Source organism: Bos javanicus, chromosome 13 (genome assembly GCF_032452875.1).
Source record: "Bos javanicus breed banteng chromosome 13, ARS-OSU_banteng_1.0, whole genome shotgun sequence".
NCBI classification, from domain to species: domain Eukaryota; kingdom Metazoa; phylum Chordata; class Mammalia; order Artiodactyla; family Bovidae; genus Bos; species Bos javanicus.
In genome coordinates, this window is record NC_083880.1 from 76,679,069 (window position 1) to 76,687,207 (window position 8,139).

An 8,139-nucleotide genomic window follows, 5' to 3' on the forward strand; every position below is an offset into this window, starting at 1 on the left:
CATCAAGAGCTTCAGGAGGGACCCCCAAGGAAGACCACTGAGGAGACCTTCGGGACCAGGAAACAGGCCAGGCGGGATACCACTCAGCATGTTGATTCAGGCCCTGGCTTCCGTTCCCCTCCCTTGAGTCTCCCACCAGCAGACCAGCCCCCCGCTCTCCCACTCACATCCTGTGTCGCCTGTTTGACCTGAGGGTGGCCAGGCGTCCTCACCCGCCTCCATGAGGAGCAGGAGGATGCGGGAAGGAGGGGGGCCAGCAATCTGCACGTAAACACGGGTGTGAGCAAGGTCAGGAGCTTGAAGACATCTGGGGCTAAAACTACTAAGGGAATAAAGGTCCCTCTGAACATTTAATTGGACATTTATCAGATGTGTTTCCACGGGGCCCTGCCTTTAGGGGGGACTGGTCCCCATCACTCACTGAGGGTGTCACCTCACACATCAGTCACATGGAGTGATCAGACACCCTCTGTTCCCCTCCCCTTCCAGCCCCCAGACTCCTGACCAGAGGTCCCCTTGGGCCCAGCCGTGTGACTTCCACTGGGGCCCAAGGCAGAGCTTGATGGGGTTTGGGAGGTTTCATCAGAATACAAATTAAAAATGACCTGGGAACCAGGCCACGCTGATGCCGTGGTAACCAAGTCCCTTGGGAATTAAATCCTTTAACAGGTGAAATGGAAGCATCCTCCTCGTTTTCCTCTTGAATGAGCTGTGAAATAGGCTCTGGGATCGGCCTCCAGGGTGAAGCGGTCGGCGGGGCCTGGCGCTCAGGGGTGTCAACAGATGGGTCACCAGCGGGACATGGTGCTCGGGAGACCCTGGCACCACGCGCAGTCGATGAACCGGCATCCAGGGCACCCCTGCCTCGAGAGGATGGAAGAGGCGAGTCTCGGGTTCTGAGGGGTGCCCACTGACCATGTGCTAACCAGCAGACCCTCGCTGGGTGACCAAGCCCCACAGCTGAACTCCTCGGCCTCCCATCAGGGGGCGGGTTTGGATTCAGGTCAGAGAAGCTCCCATCTACACCGTGGGTCACTGACGCAGTTCTTCTCCCAGTGCAGGGCTGTTGGGCACAGATGACTCTCGGTTGGGCGGGGACTTGGTTTCTTGGTTGACTTGAAGGTGGGTTCCTGTCCAACCCTGAGAAGGTGGGACCCAGGACTAGCTGGTCCCTGCAGTGAATGCTGTACAGATTAGGAGAACAATGAAACACATCGAATCAGATTTGCAATCAGATTTGCACAGCTCTCAGTATGTACCAGTCTGTTCCTGTGGGGACAGTCGCTGGACACAGGACGCCCACCAGCAGGGGTGACCGCTCCCCGCACAGGATCTGAGCGCCAGAGCCGAGGGGCTGCGCTCTCAGGTGACACCCACGCCCCCTGCTGACCAGCTTCCCTGCGGGGTCACATCTCCCACATCCAGCAGCAGCTCTTCTGCACTCGGCCAGGGCAGGACCCGTTCACCTCTGCAGGTTTCGGTTGTGATGCCAGCCCTAACTTTCCTTGAGCCATTGAGACTCGATTCCTATCCCTCATTCATCAAAAACGGTTCCTAATTAATTGCGAAATAGTGACTAAAAGTAATGAAGTCCTTCAGAATGTTCTTCTGAAATGAATGTCTTAATAAAAAATGTGGACACTGCTTGGCTATCCAGTGACCCATGAGCCATCCAAGAGACAGACGGCACCCTTGGGGTCTGTTTTGTTCCTCTAAAGAAGGACGTGGAATTAAAATTACATGGGTTTTTAAATGGAAAAGGAATTTGATAAAGAATAGATACATGTATAACCAAATCGCTTTACTGTATACCTGAAACTAAAAGTGTTAATCAACTATGCCCCAATATAAGATAAAAAACAATTTAATTTGTTAGAAACCTTTGTCTTCCACAGAATTTTTCTCACAATTTTATTTAGCTTGTTATTCTTGGCTGTGCTGGGTCTTCGTTGCTGCACGGGCTTTTCTCTAGATGCAGAGAGCTGGGGCTACTCTCTAGCTGCAGTGAAGACTTCCTGCCACGCTGGCTTCTCTTGTTGCAGGGCACAGGCTCAATAGTTGTGGCGCACGGGCCTGGGTTACTCCATGGCACATGGGATCTTCCTGGGCCAGGGATTGAACCCGTGTCTCCTGCATTGGCAGGCAGATTCTTTACCACTGAGCCACCAGGGAAGCCCCTATCTTTCAAGGAATTTGACAACATTCTTAGCACCAGCATATATGTGGTGCTAAGAGTTGAAAAGTTTTTAAAAAGTTAAAAAAAAAAAAAAACTGTATGGGTTTTGAAACCCGACTGCCTTGGATTCAAATCCCAACTGTGATTCTTACTGTGTGACTTTGGGCAAATTATTTAACTCATCTGGAGTTTGTTTTCCCCATCCACAAAACCGGTATGATACCCACCTCACAGGTCGACAAAATAGTAAAGGAAACAGCACAGGGAGAATCCTCACCCCATACCTGGCACATAAGTTCCCTTCTTTTATGCTCCATTGCGAGTGAAAGTTGCTCAGTCTTGTCGGACTCTTTGCGACCCTGTGGACTATACAGTCCATGGAATTCTCCAGGCCAGAATACTGGAGTGGGCTGCCATTTCTTTCTCCAGCAGATCTTCCCCACCCAGGAATCAAACCGGGATCTTCTGCACTGCAGGCGGATTCTTTACCAGCTGAGCTACCAGGGAAGCCCTATGCTCTGCTGGGAACCCACCAAACACACTTTCACTGTGCATTTGGTAGTCATTAAATCAGGTGGTGCTGTCAGGAGCCTGCGAGGAGGGCGTTAAATGCAAGTCATCTTTGATAACCTGTTTCTCCTTTATTCCTGACGTTGGTGATTTAGAGCCAGGCACCAAGGGAGGTGTCTGTGAGAGGTGCAAGTGCTTCGTGTCACATGTTCCCATCTTTGAAATGGATGTGAATCGTAACTCTCTCAGGGGAAGTGCACCATCAGATGGTGTGGCGGCAGGTAACACTCACTGAGCACTGACTGTGTGCTCTAGGGGCACACATTAGCTCATTTAATCCTCGCAACCACACTTACAGGTCAATACATATTATCTGACCTATTTTAAATGTGAAGAAACAGAAGCAGAACCTAAGTGACGTAGCCAAGACCACAGAACTGTTAACTGGCAGAGCTGAGATGCAAACCCGTGAAGTCTGACTCCAGAAGCCTCTATTTCTCCTCTGGGCTCCACGAAAGCTGGCTCGATAACCACACTTATGCAAGGTGACCTGGCCCCTGAGTTGATCTTCATTCCACTCTCACATGAGTCTCAAAGACCCACAGCGTGTTCCCAGAAAGGGTTAGGAAGAGGGTGCCAGGGCCGTGGAGGGTGAAGAGCTGCCCTGCGGTGGGGCGCTCAGAGCAGGGACACCTCAGGGAGTCTGGCAGGGGGCACCCTTGCCCCTTCAACTTCCATTCTCTGAAAGTATTCTTTCTCAGGGGAGGCAGGCTTGGAGCCAGCAGTAGGAGAGAATGAGGGCTGTGTCCTCCACATCAGAGGGTCACCACATACAACCTCTATGAGCAACAAGAGAGACCGGCATGGATGAGTTTAGGACTTCACAGGCTTGTTCCCCAGCATCTGTCACTCCTTCTTCTGATTCCTGATTCTCCTTTGGAAAAGCTACCTCTCCCAACGTCTTAGTCTCTGGCGTCTGAGTAGACACACTCCAGGCCTGGTCCATCAGTATCTACTTCTCCCTTGTTGTTCAGCTGCTAAGTCATATCCAACTCTCTGTGACCCCATGGACTGTAGCATGTCAGGCTCCTCTGCCTCCACTATCTCCCAGAGTTCGCTCAAATTCACGTCCTTTGAATCAGTGATGCTGTCTAACCATCTCATCCTCTGTTGCCCCCTTCTCCTTTTGCCTTCAACCTTTCCCAGCATCAGAGTCTTTTCCAGTGAGTCAGCTCTTTGCATCTGGTGGCCAAAGTATTGGAGCTTCAGTTTGGCAACAGTCCTTCCAATGAATATTCAGAGTTGATTTCCTTTAGGATTGACTCGTTTGATCTCTTTGCAGTCCAAGGAACTCTCAAGAGTCTTCTCTAGCACTACAGTTCGAAAGCTAGCCACTGCAACTGGTTCAAGGAGGAGCACATGAGAATAATTGTCCAAATGAAACTCAATCAAAAGGTTGCTCTAGTATGAAATAAAAAGCGGGGGTGGGAAGCTCCCTTTCCACCAGTATGACTCAGCCGGGAGAAGGTAAGCCCAGACTTCTGCCTGACTTCATTTGAAGCCAGTACCAAAGAACATTAGACTTAAGAAATGCAGAGAAACTGGGTTCAGATGACATTTTTTGAGCACCTGGATACAGCCATACCTGAAGTCAGTCTGTCTCTGAACTCTTCAGTTACATGAGCCCTTAATTCTTTGTTTTCCATTTGTTTGTTTGTTTAAGCTGACTTGAATTGAGCTTCTTCATTTAACAGCAAGAATCCTGACTCAAACAAAGACCAGGGAAATCATGGATCAGTCTGGTTTGGAGTAGCCGGGCTCATTCATACCATTGCTATACAAGCGTGAGGTTTTAATTATGGAAGTCATCCCAGAACTCAATTTCTCAAGCTCTACAATTCCTTGGGGTGGAGCGGAGGTGGGAGAAGGAAGAAAAGTATTTTTTAATTCTTATGTTATTGAAAGTTGGCTGGGCACACTGCTTATAAAAACTCTTGTTCAAATTGCATATAATTTGATTAGATTGTGAAAGAAATCCTTCTGGAGGTTGGTCTGGATACTGCTCTTTCCACAAAAGTAATATTAATGACCTCTGATGAATATTATGAATTTCAATTATCACCAAAGGAGAAAGACCCTCACAGTAAAAGTACCAGCTCCCCTGCCCCAAAGAGCCCACTTATTAAAAAGGCATTGAATTTTCCAACCCACTCAGGATTGCAGTTTCAAAAGCGGGATCCTGGTAAGAGCTGGCACCAGCGGGTTATCATTTCTCCAGGCAGCAGGAGGGCGAGGGGTGAGGGTGATCTCACCTGAATGGCCAGATGGACCACAAGGGTAATTAGGGTTCTTGGTTGCAAACTGTAGAGACCCACGTGGTGATGAGAGGACAGTGGGCTCTCCCTGAAGGATCTTGAGCCCCACAGCCTAGAAGAGACGGGGAGGACCAGGCAGGGACCACAGGACTCCATGGGGCCAAGAAAGAGCATCTCACAGCGACACTGCCTGGGAGAAGGGTTCTCCCTTTAATTCCTCTTCTTTCCTTCAGTTGCTCAAAACAAAGTCCCAGGAAAGAGTGGTGAGGGGTCAGGCTAAGTGCCCACCTTTCAGGAAAGACAGGTGGAGAGGGTGGGCCTCGCCCCTCAGCTTTCAGGAGGGACATTGTCACCGATGTCACCGATGTCACCGGGGCTTAGCCAGCACCCCTCCTACATGAGGGAGGGGCGATTCCCTAAAGGACGTCGGGCAGCTTCAGAGAGGGGAGTGGATCACAGGCAGCCGGAAATGATCCCTGTCCCCAGGCGTCACTTGGGGCCAGACCACAGTGAGCCTGGGGAGCCTCAGCTCCCCTCTAGGAGCACTGGGGGGGGACACACGGTAGATCCTTATGGAAAACGCAGCTCTCGGGACTGTTGACTCCAGCAGAAATGCTACAAGGCTCTACTCGTGGGGTTAATTCTTCGCACAATGAATATTTATCACTTTCACGATAAAAATGATTTTTCATTTAGAAAATAAAAAAGCTACAGTTTCTGCGAGCCGCAAACCAGAAGCTGAGTCTCATAGGTACAGATGCTCGCAATCAAGTCATCAGCATACTTGTGGTCCCCACCGTGGCTCCAGCGCTGCGGTCAGTACCCGGGTGTGGGTGGGGGCGTCAGAACAGCGCGTCTCCTAGAGACACCTGCCTCCAGGTACCCTGCTGGGCAGACCTTCCCTTAAACTGCCCTAATGAGATTAGCTCAGGAACAAATTGCTTGCTGCTTTTGCCTTGTGGAGACATGGCCAACACACACACACACACACACGTCCCTCCTGACCTTCTCTGGGGGACAATGTCCTTGTCAGATTTCCATTTGCTCTGCAGGGGCCTCTCTCCCTACAGCCCCTCGGGCTGTGCACCAGGCAGCATGTGCTCAGGGCCTCTCCCCCCACTCCCTAAAGAGCAGCACTGAGGCCATGTGACAGGGGGCGTGTTCCCTGCACACCTCCAGGGGGCCCCGTTCCCACCATGGTGGGCGTGAGCGGTGCCTGGAGTGTGTGGTGCCAGCCTCTACCTCTGCCCTTTCCTCAAGTCCTCGGGGAGACCCTCACCCATCCTAGAATGTCAGATCTGGAAGGTCCCTCAGAGACATCTCATCTGGGGCTTTCATCTCCATTCATCCAGAAGAATTCTGCTCAAAGTGGCCAGGCCTGGCCTTGGGTTTGTTGAGACATCACCCAGCAGAGAAAATCTCACCATCCCGGGTCCACCATCCTCGATGAAAGAACGAGGAACTTGAGGCTTGGAGAGAAGGCACGTCTGCCAAGGACGCTCCTTAGGCAGAGCTGAGAGGCATTTTATGATTTGCAAAGCCCTCTGCACCCCCATGTTGTCACATTTGACCTTCGTGAGAGCTGGTCAGTGTCCGATGCTGCTGCATCTCACACGTCGAAGACAACATTGACCAGATGATGCGTCATTGTTCCACGCGTCACTCAGAAATAAAACGTTGACAAGTAGATTACGATGCACCAGTGAGACTCCATCAGTTATGTGACACCACCAGACCCAACAGATAGGAGCAAGGTGCACCTTAGAGTCAGTGCAATTCAGTTCTTTCCATTGTATAGACTTTATTTTATGGAATCTGAAACTGACTCCAAGGTCTGGTCTGTTCACACACACACAGCTGGCCAGAGGAAAAGCCTGGGATGCAACCTTAGCCCCTGGTGCCCGTCTCCAGTCTGGTCCAGGGCAAGGAGACGTGCTGCCCCAATCTCCCTTCAAGGATGGATCTACCGCCCAGTGTGGGATGCAGGGTCAGCAGAGAGTCCCCCACTTCTTTAGCATGATCCCCCAAGCTCACTGAAGAACAGACAGATAAATTGTATACTGCTAGTTGCCCAGTCATGTCTGACTCTTTGCTACCCCATGGACTGCAGCACACCAGGTTTTTCTATCCTTCACTATCTTCCAGAGTTTGCTCAAATTCATGTCACTGAGTCGACGATGCTGTCCAACCATCTCATCCTCTATCATCCCCTTCTCCTCCTGCCCTCATCTTTCCCAGCATTAGGATCTTTTCCAATGAGTTGGCTCTTCACACCAGGTGGCCAAAGTATTGTAGCTTTAGCATCCATCCTTCCAGTGAATTTTCAGGGTTGATTACCTTTAGGATTGACTGGTTTGATCACCTTGCTGTCCAAGGGACTCTCAAGAGTCTTCTCCAGTACCACAGTTCAAAAGCATCAATTCTTCGAGGGAAGAACTGAGATGCACCAAATGAGTTGTTTGAATAAGTCCACAGGCTGGCAGGAAGTGAAACCACAGGCGTTGGCAGGGCTGGAACCTGAACACTAGTCCTTGGCTTAAGGAACTTCAGTGATGCTTCGACATTTCCACTAAATGTTGGCATGTCCCCTGAGGTTCTTCCAGAAGAAGAAAGGAGGGATAAACTCTACAAGGTGTGCCTGGATGACTATGATGCTTCCAATAAAAGTCTTTTTAACCTGAATTTTCTGGGACATCTACCCATCTTTCTGTTTCTCAGTCTATGATGCTTTCATGAATCCTTGGACATGAATTCACACTTGCAACTAAGCCTTCTGTTGTTTTATTCTTTCTGTTGGAAGGAAAGCAAAGTAGAGGACATTTAATGACCTGTTTCCACTCTCTAGTTCTAGTGTTAGCCACTCAGTCGTGTTCGACTCTCTGTGACCCCATGGACTGTAGTTTGCCAGTCCCCTCAGTCCATGGAATTCCCTAGGCAAGGATACTGGTGTGGGTTGCCATTCCCTTCTCCAGGGGATCTTCCCAACCCAGGGACTGAACCTGGGTCTCCTGCCTTGCAGGCAGATTCTTTACCATCTGAGCTACCAGGGAAGCCCTTCCACTCTCTGGCTGCATGATATTAATTTGACTACACAGGATCTTTAATGCTTCACCATCACAAAGACTCAATTTCATACAT